General features: G+C 33.9%; 1 non-coding gene across 1 annotated transcript; it reads right to left on the reverse strand.

Annotated features, from left to right (window-relative positions):
• Window positions 1–5,672: 5,672 nt before the first annotated feature.
• Window positions 5,673–5,779, reverse strand: LOC145569706 (small nucleolar RNA R71). Its single transcript, XR_014096254.1, has one exon. It is a non-coding gene; the product is annotated as a small nucleolar RNA R71 (small nucleolar RNA).
• Between the last annotated feature and the right edge of the window lie 4,295 nt (window positions 5,780–10,074).

Below are 10,074 nucleotides of genomic sequence, written 5' to 3' on the forward strand. Positions count from 1 at the left end.
AACTTCTTTTTAATCAAATTCAACATACTTTCAAAATCAAGTCTTTAAAACATGATAAATAATTCAATTCCTTCAAAACATCATATAAAAATCAATACTCCAATTTATTTATTAAAACCAATTAATTAAACATGCTTTATTTCATAAACCATAATTTAATTAAAATCAATCACAAATAAAATCACATAAAACATGTTATTCAATTCAATCACTTTCAAAGGTATCTAGCCACCTAAACGTACCTCGATCCTTGCTTAGCAAAACCACACAAAAGAACTCAAGAACCTCACACACCTTGCAAATAAATATAACCTTAATTAATATAAGGTTAACAAATAATCACAACAATTAAATTAAACCCCCCCAACTATATGTACATGAAACTTTTAAATTATTTTCTCATAAACATCATTAAAAATCCGATTTTATTTAATTAAAACTAGTCATAATAAATTTTATAAATCCCCCATAATAATTATAATTAATTAAGTAAGAGAAGAGAAGAAGAAAAGATAGAAAACCAAAGGAAAAAGAGGAGGGGAGGTGGCGGCAAGGGTGGCCGGTGATGGCTGTTGGCGGCGCCGATGGCGGCTGGCGACAACAGCCATGGGTGGTCAAGGTGGCCAGTGGTGGTGGCGCACAAAAGGAGGAGAAAAAGAAAAGAAAAGAAAAGAAGAGAAGAAAATGAGAGAGAAATAAGAGAATTTGTGTAAGTGTTTGGTCATGAAATAAAGGGGTATTTATAGGCTAGTATGGGCATGAATTATGGTAGGAAAATGTAGGAAGAATTATGGCAAGAAGAGTTATGAAAATACTTGGAGAAGTGAATAAATAAATATGGAAAGTTTTGATATTAAGGTGATTGTGCATAATAAAAATATGGAAGGTGTGTTGTCATGAAAAATAATATGGTAAGGGAGATTACTTGGGGAATAATCAAGGGAAATAAAAGGTAGAAAAATATGATGATCAAATATTTAGGAGATGGAAAAATAGAATTAAGGAAAATACTGGATTTTAAGGAGATAATTAAAAATACAAATTACCAAAATAATTCTCCCAAAAATCACCTAAGAGGGCCGACAATATTGAACTTCCTTAGCTCAAATTTTCGAACCTCCTTATAGTAATTTAGGAAGTTATTTTGCTAGTTTTTAGGAATTAAAAATATTTGTGTAAATAATATTTATTGTATAAAATAATTTAAAAAAATTAAATAAATAAATTACAATTATTCACCAATAAAATAACTAAGAAAATCAGATTTTCTATACATAGAAAATCCGAAATTCCTAGCTACTTTTTGGGAATTTTCGGACCTTTTAATTAATTAATAAAATATAGTTTTGCTTTAATTAAAATATTCGAAATATATAAATAATCCGATTTTTAAATGGATAATAAATCTTATCCAAAATCTAAAAATAATAATTAGGTTTCAAAATATTTTTGGCGCCAAAATTGAAATATCATTTTGGCTCCAAAATTAAAATAGTAAGTTAATTTACTAAAATACCCTTTTTATGTAATAATAATTAATTAATTAATTAGGAAAATACATATGAAAATACGGGTATTACAAGTCAAAATTCATTGCAATAATCAATCACAATATCTGATATAAGAAAAAAGCGCACAATTGCTAGAAAAATCACCAAAAGAACAACGTAAATCGTAATTGTAATATCTAATAAGCATTTTGTTCATTTTCGTACAGAAAAGAAAAATAAACTCTAGTTTCTTTCTACTTTTTTTTGCAATCGTATTTCACGATTCCTTCTTTCCTCTAAAAAAAAAACATTCCTTATATACCACTATACCAGTAGATTAGTTCTAAACAGTCGAAATTCATTGCAATAATCAATCACTAAATCTGATATAAGAAAAAAGCGCACAATTGCTAGAAAAATCACCAAAAGAACAACGTAAATCGTAATTGTAATATCTAATAAGCATTTTTGTTCATTTTCGTATAGTAAAGAAAAATAAACTCTAGTTTCTTTCTACTTTTTTTTTTGCAATCGTGTTTCACGAAAAAAAAATCATGTGTAGAAAATATATTTATGAATTTAAATTGTTATTCGGTGAATTTTGGCTAGTAAATTTAGGCCCTGTTCTTTTGAGCTTCTGGGCAGAGCAGGGTAGATTTCAGTAGAGCAGAGCACATCAGATTGAAGCAGAGAAGAGCATATTAAGTATTATTTTTAAGCAGAGTAGATTGAAGCAGAGCAGAGCAGAGCAGAGCAGAGCAAGGCTCAACAGAGCAGATTTCAGCAGAGTAGAGCAGGACTCAGTAGAGCAAAGCAGCTCTAAAGAACGGGGCCTTAATCTATTATAAATGTTCATTTTGGATGAACTTCATGTTCATTTGTAGAAGGATTATTAATATTCAAAATATAATAACTATAGCTTATAAATTTGATTAACAAAATAATATTTAATTTTCAATTAATGTTACTTATTTCGTTAATTTAAGTAATTATTCAGTAAATTTTGGCTAGTAAATTTAATAAACTAGCATTTTGGCCAGTTTAATGCACGGGTTATAACTTAGGTTATTTTTATATGAATGTATGCTTTTCAATAGTTGAAACTACGAAGTTATTGTTACATGACTATTGAGGTGAATGTTGTGAAAACTTATAAGAAAAAAAAAAGTTAGGGTGGAATTGTGGAAGAAGATGAAGGAATTTAGTTAGGTATATATACATAAATATTGTGGAACATGAAATGACATATTAGTTTAAGCTATATTTTGAAGTTTAAGAGATAAAAAGACTATTTATATAATACTTCATATGTTTATGTAATAGTTAATTCAACTTTATTTTATCATGGTGGAAATGAAACACTTTATTTTTTTACTTAGACGTGCAAGTTACAAAATGCATAAAGACTTTAACATTATGTAATACATTAAATTTAATTTTTAATATTAGAAAGGTAAGGGAAATAACATGTGGCATATGAGTGAATTGTGAGGACATGTGGCATATGAGTGAGTTGTGAGGACATGTGGCATATAAGTGATTGTGGTTTGTGTTTTTAAATACTAAGTATAGATAGATTATAAATGTTCATTTTAGATGGATTTCATGTTCATTTATAGAATGAATAATATTATATTCAAATCATAATTACTAAAATCAATGACTAATTTTAAATTTGTTTTATTTTCATTTGAAATATAATACTAGTACTTAGTTTCATTATCATATTGAAAAATGTTCGATTAAAGTCTTAAATTTGTCCATTCTCATATTAAAGGATGTTCATATGACTTTTAAAACTTGTTCAATTTCATGCTAATAAATGTTCATTTAAATTTTAATTATTTGTTCATTATCATACTAAATTATGTTCATTTTTTAACAATGTGTGATATTTGTATTTGTAAAAATTTATCTAGTTATCCAGTTTTGTTTATACTTCCTCCATTCCTAAATGTTCTTTCAATTTTGAATCTTGACACAATCATAAGACGATAGAATCTTAAATATACTCTTAGGGCCTGTTCTGATTTACTGAACTAAATTGATTGGACCTGAGCTGAACTGAATGATATGTCTATTTTATATTGTAATTTACCCCCGTCCCTTGGTCATAATTAGGATTATTTTTGGCTCTTTATAGCCACTTTTGTTACTAATATGTGTTTTCTAGTGTTTTCGTAGTTTTGGTAGTATTTTGTAGGAAATTGCAGATTTGTAAAAATTTCCCGGTTTTATTTGGAGCCATTACGAGCACTAGAAGATATTGACCGTGTTTCATAGCCCAAGGCCGGTTAGAGTCATCAAACCGGTGATTAAGGCCTCAACTTAGAAGGAAACAAGGCATTGGACCGAGTTATCAAGCCCTGAAGAGGAAATCCGAGTTGGGCTAAGAATTGAAGCCCAAACGAGAAGCATAACCATTGCCCAAGTAAGTTCGCCCGATCGGGAAGCCCTTTCCTTGAGGCGTGCCCGACCGGGCAGGGCATAAGAACAAAGAAAGGCATCCATCGCCCTATCTCGCGCCCGACCGGGCGCAAGCGAAGACTCGAGCATCAAAAAGGCGGGCTCGGCAGGGCGAGATGGCGCCCAACCGAGCGCGTGTTTTAGAGAAGGATTTTGACGAGTTTTTTTTACTTATATTTTAATAAGGATTTTTATGTTTTGTATAAATATGTTTTATATAGTTTTGATAGAATTACCTCTCTTTCATTAGCAAAAATTCTCCCTTAAGCTTAGACTTCTCTCTTGTTTCTCTCTCTATAACTCTTGGTTTTAATTCAATTCATTATTTCCATTAACTTTGGTAACGATTTCTTCCCTTTTAATTTCAGTAATTTATCGCTTTTCTTTTTATCATGTTTTGTTTAACTACTTTGATTAGTTTAGATTTAATTATGTGTGAGTAGATTATTTTCTAGGGTTGTGGGGATCCATAAATAATATGAAGGGGTAATTTATTATTGTTGATTGTCAACGCTTGATTAATTTCCTATTGATTAATTTGATGCTATGCAATTAGATTAGGCCTGGTTTAATTGTATAAGTTACGCAATATTGATTCGAGATTTGAAAGATGAGAATTGATGTTTAGGCTTAGTTTCAATAGGCAGGTTAATTTATAAATGGTTAAGTCAAAATTCGAGAGATGCGATTTAATACCCGTAGATTAATTCTGTGATTGTAATACGTAGAAAAAGCCCTTTATGATCTGATTAATTGATGCATTGATGATTGATAATTGTGTTTTACCTTGGAATATTATTTATTGGTGAACCTATACCCTAGGCTTTTATTATTTGATTTCTTTCTACTTTAATCTTCTTAGTTTAATTCTTTTTACAACAATAAATCGGTTACTTAATAATTTAGATTATTTTAATTAATTAGGAATAAATTGACTTGTTTCCCTGTGGTTTGACCCTACTTCCCTATTTACTTAGTTAGAGGACTTAGGTAATTCTTTTGATTAGGAGATACGACTTTATCCTGTCAAAATTTGGCGTCGTTGCTGGGGAAACGATTTTATTTTTATTTCTGATTCTTTTGTAGTCCAGATTATTCACTTTTGTCTCAGAGAACGTAAGTTCTTTGAGACAATTCTCATATTTGTTGTTTAGTTCTTTGTTTATGCCTAGGAGTTTTAGATCAGGTTATATCCCATTCGATCTTGAGATCGAGCGCTCTTTTCATAGACAGAAGAATCTTTACAGGAAAATACTGGCGAGTTCAGGGGGTGATATTCCCAGGGACCCTTCATCTGATTCTAGTGATTCGAAAACTCCTTCACAACCAGAATCAGAGATGACAGAACCTCCACCTCGTAAGCTCAGCAATTATTCGCAACTGTCCCTGACGGATTTTCCACATCTTACTCCTACTCAAGCTCTTGACGGAGTAAAATTCGAGATCAAACCCCAGTTTATCACGATGATCGAAAGAAAGAAATTCAGTGGAGCTAAGGGTGAAGACCCTAATATTCATATTGTAGATTGTATTCCAATACCATTAGGCAAGTTGGGGTCACGCAAGACCAAATTAGGGAGATTCTTTTTCCCTTTTCTTTATGTGGTAAAGCTAAATTGTGGTATAATGGATTGAATAGAACTGCACTTGGTAATACTAACTGGGAAACTCTTGCTTTGAATTTCTAATAAATATTACCCTGCAGAAAGAACAACTTTATTGAGGAGTGCAATTCAAAACTTTGCCCAAGAGCAAGATGAAACTTTATATGAGGCTTGGGAAAGATTCAAGGATCTGCAGATAGAATGCCCCTATCATAATTTAGCACTGTAGGCGTCGTTTGAAGTGCGCCTACGTTAAGCATGTGATGAATATGCTTGGCACTCATAGAAAGTGGGAATTGACGTATACAATCAGGGACAAATAAAGTAGAGAGCCACAAACAATTTTTTAAGGAACTTGTAAACTGTTCACGGATCATAAAAGGCAACCACGAATAAAGGGACAACGATAGGCAACAATGATTGACCTGTGAAGGTTACACCCCATTCATAATACATGAGATTACTAACTCCATATGGTTCAGAACCACGAAAGGAGGATCGGGGATGATGGTACAAAGTGAGTCATGGAGTCACATTCGCCCGTATTGGCCTCTACTCGATTCTTATAGTGAAAAGTATTCCCTGCGATCTCAAAGGCATGCAAACAAAGATTCAATTCGCTCCAAACTATAATTATGCTAAATTGGTTGAATATTAATGCAACATATAATTCTAAAATATTTGTGATCACTTAATTAAACAACAAGATTAAAAAGGAACCTAATCCGGTCGTCCAAATTATCTTATTAGACGTGATTTTTAATTACATATTCCCTTTAAACATGCAATATGGCGATCAATAAATATATAATAGAATAAACATTAATATTGGAAGCAATTTAACAATAAATTGTTAGACAAGTCAAATATAAATTAACCTAATCATGATACTAGCAATATAAAAATAAAATAAGTAATTAAAATAATTAATTACTCACATTACACACGTTCCTTAAAATTGCTACATCATGAATAAATTGTTAGTAACTTCAATAACAATATAAATCAAATTGAAATTAAATTAAATTAAAAGTAGAGTTGATTTGATCCAAACCCTCAGGTAAATTATACCTTTCACGCCTTGGTTTAAGGACGGAACCTCGGGTTAAGTATGGACTCCTTGGAGTGTTTAAGGAAGCAATGATGTAGATAAGAAATCAAGTTTAAGGCTTAGAGTATGAGAGAGAGAGAGAAGAGAATGATTTTTTTGGTGTTGAAGAGAGGAAGAGAGAATGATTTCGTGCCCCGAACTGTAGAAAGGAGGGGGGTATTTATAGAGGAAATGAGTAGGGGATCACACGGAACCCTAGAAAAGATAAAATCCCAAATTTGGGGCACCGTGACACGGTCAGTGTCTGTCATGACACGGCAATGGGTGCTGTGACACGGTACAGATTACCGTGTCTCGATTCGCAGTTTTGCCTTAAACTTGTGAAAATTGTACATGAAGAGTACGCATAAAAATCCCGTGTCACGGTATGTGTACCGTGACACGATAAAGGACATCGCGACGCGGCACAGTCTACCGTGGCGTGGCACGTGGCGCCGTGTCATGGTGTACAACCTACCCAAAATTGCGTCCAGATTCATAAACGCGGGAGAAAATACACGAAAAAGCACCGTGACACAGTGAAGAGTACTGTGTCACGACAACAGGCACCGTGCCACGTCAACTTTTGTCGTGACGCGACATTTTAGCTGATGCGCGGTATTTCCAGTTTTTTACGTGTTTTTAAAACTATGATAACTTTTGATAAGTAACTCGGAATAAGACATATAATATATCATTGGAAATTTTATCAAGTCTAATTTCCAACCCAATTAGAATCATGTCAAAATCATTTATAGATTTTATGATATGGCCGTTTTAGTTAAAGGGTGTCAGTTTTGGCCGAGTTTAGTATTTTGCTCATATTTTCTTCGTTTTAAATCGGAATTGGGCTTATGATATATTGTTGGAAAGATTATTGATAGGCCCATCCATCTAAATAATAATTAGATCAAAATTATAGGGCCACAAAATCAGTTTCCCTCGGTTTTGTGATGTGGACACGAAAAGTGGAAAGTAAGTTATGGTTTAGGGAAATAAGCTAGGAATTGGATTGGTTTATGAAATATCTTGGGAATGAATATGGATTTAAGCACTCCAAAGTTTAAATACTCAACACGAACAATAATGGCGGTGAAAGGTTGTTCAGCATCAGGTTTGGTTTTGAGGATACATTTTTAGGTGTCTACAGAAGCCCCCACTTTGACTGAGTTTGTAGAAACGTCTGTTTTGAAAATGATAGTCAAAGTAGTCGATAGGGACGGAGAATGATTTAAGACGTTCTGCGATCCTAAATTATTCTGTATACGCCGATACCTGTAGAAAAATGTTAGTTCCACAGATAAAAGAGTAAAGGGATAGAATGCGTATCTGACACCAGTGTATCAGTGGCAAATAAATTTGGTAGTTTTCTACGCCTGAAGAAATCCACCGGATGAAGATTGTTGTGATGTTTTCCATGCTTGAGGAATGTTGATAGATGATATAATCGCTGACTTCTTCGCCTCGAGAGGTCGCAACGACCGACAATTTTCCATGCTTGAGGAAAACTTGTCTGATGATGAGATTACAAGTCTCTGTGTATCGAGAACCTTGTGCCGTGAACCGTCTTTTCTTTGGGAGATGATCACTAAAAAAAATGATGATGGTTCGATTATCCCCGAATGTGGGCTGTAGCTGGTTCGCTTGTCCCCGAACGTGGGCTGATAATGGTTTGATTGTCCCCGAATGTGGGCTGTAGATGGTTTGTTTGTCCCCGAACGTGGGCTGTAGATGGTTCGCTTGTCCCCGAACGTGGGCTGTAGATGGTTTGCTTGTCCCCGAACGTGGGTTGTAGATGGTTCGCTTGTCCTTGAACGTGGGCTGTAGATGGTCCGCTTGTTCCCGAACGTGGGTGTGGATGATTTGCTTATCCCTGAACGTGGGCTATAGGTGAGACCTGCAAAATAAAATTTGCCAAAGGACCTGTATAGACTGCGATTGACTTGACCAACTAACTTGACCAAACTTGACTTGACATGACATGACATGTTTATGACTTGTGAGTGTGTGTGTATGTGTATGATTTGAGTGTGTGTGCAGACACAAGCAAACAAAGATGCAAAAGCAAAAATTTTCCATCATTTTTGGCATAAGTGGAGGGTACTGACTTTCTCCCGAAAAAGAAAGACGTGAAAAAAAGTTTTGTTTTTTACTTTCCCTCGATGAAAAATTTTTGAAAAAGTTTTTGAACTTCCTCAAAAGAAAAGACATGAAAAAGGGAAGAAGTTTTGAACTTCCTCGTTGAGCAAGACGAAATGAATCGTATGGATTGAATTGCTTGTCTTGAAAATAATGTATGCATGATGCATGTTCTTAGGCCAGGAGGCTAAGGACAATTACATCATGTGACACAAGAAATGAATGAACTTAGGTCATGGAGCTAAGCATCATATGTGGTGTAAAGAAATGATCTTGAACGTCACTTAGGTCTAGAAGCTAAGCATACATATAGATGAAGTGATTATTGCATAATGAATGTTGCTTAGGTCAAGGAGCTAAGAACGATATGCTTTGTATGATTACAAATCATTGATATATAAATGTTTCTCAGCACATTATGCAATGCGTGAAACAATGAACATTGCTCGGGTCAGGAAGCTAAGCAAGTACATATAATGTTTCTTCTAATGAATGTTGTCTTGAAAGATGATGAAGCATGCGCAGTAGGGAAACAAGATTTCATGATAAAAGGGTTCCTAAGGGAAAGATGATATGGCTATGTATGTGTGAACGAAGTGTGTGAAAGTGATACTAAGGTGAGGCTGCAAAGGCTATGGTGATGAAAAGAGATGTGAGAAAAGTCGAAATGGTGACTCTTTAGGCTAGGTAGACTAAATGATGTGGGTTCAAGCCCCCAAGTCTAGCTCTAGATGGATAGGTTCATAGGGATGAGCATTGGATATTCTTCGACTCGATCATGCATATGAATGTGGCCGCACCTCAATGTGAGGTTGCCTACGTATTTGTTAGGAATCAGGTCGAACGTAGCTCTAACCGAACTTTGCACAAGTGTATGTACACCTTAAAGAGGTCTTTCAGGGGTTGTAATGTGGTTAACTTGATGGTTTAAAGAAGAAAAGGGTAAAAGGCTCAAGACCCGAGAGAATACCAAAGATGTGTAATTGTGAATTTGAAAATTTTGAATTTTGCAAGTTTTATTATTCATAAATTTTTTTCTGCTTTGAATTTTTTTTTCATTATTTTGAATCACTGTAGGCAATCTCAGATCATGCGGTCCATCACTCACTTGGCATTCATGTTTCTCAGGAACGGTACCAAGCACTTGATGAGAGACGCAATTTTAGACGTGTTCATATCCAAGACATTGGAACACTTACCTTTAGACATTGTTTTTTATTTACTTATTCTTTTTTTTTTCATTTGAACTTGCTTTCTGAATGTAACACAAATTTCACACTTTCCC

The sequence above is a fragment of the Chenopodium album genome, chromosome 11, assembly GCF_948465745.1.
Source record: "Chenopodium album chromosome 11, dcCheAlbu1.1, whole genome shotgun sequence".
NCBI lineage: Eukaryota > Viridiplantae > Streptophyta > Magnoliopsida > Caryophyllales > Amaranthaceae > Chenopodium > Chenopodium album.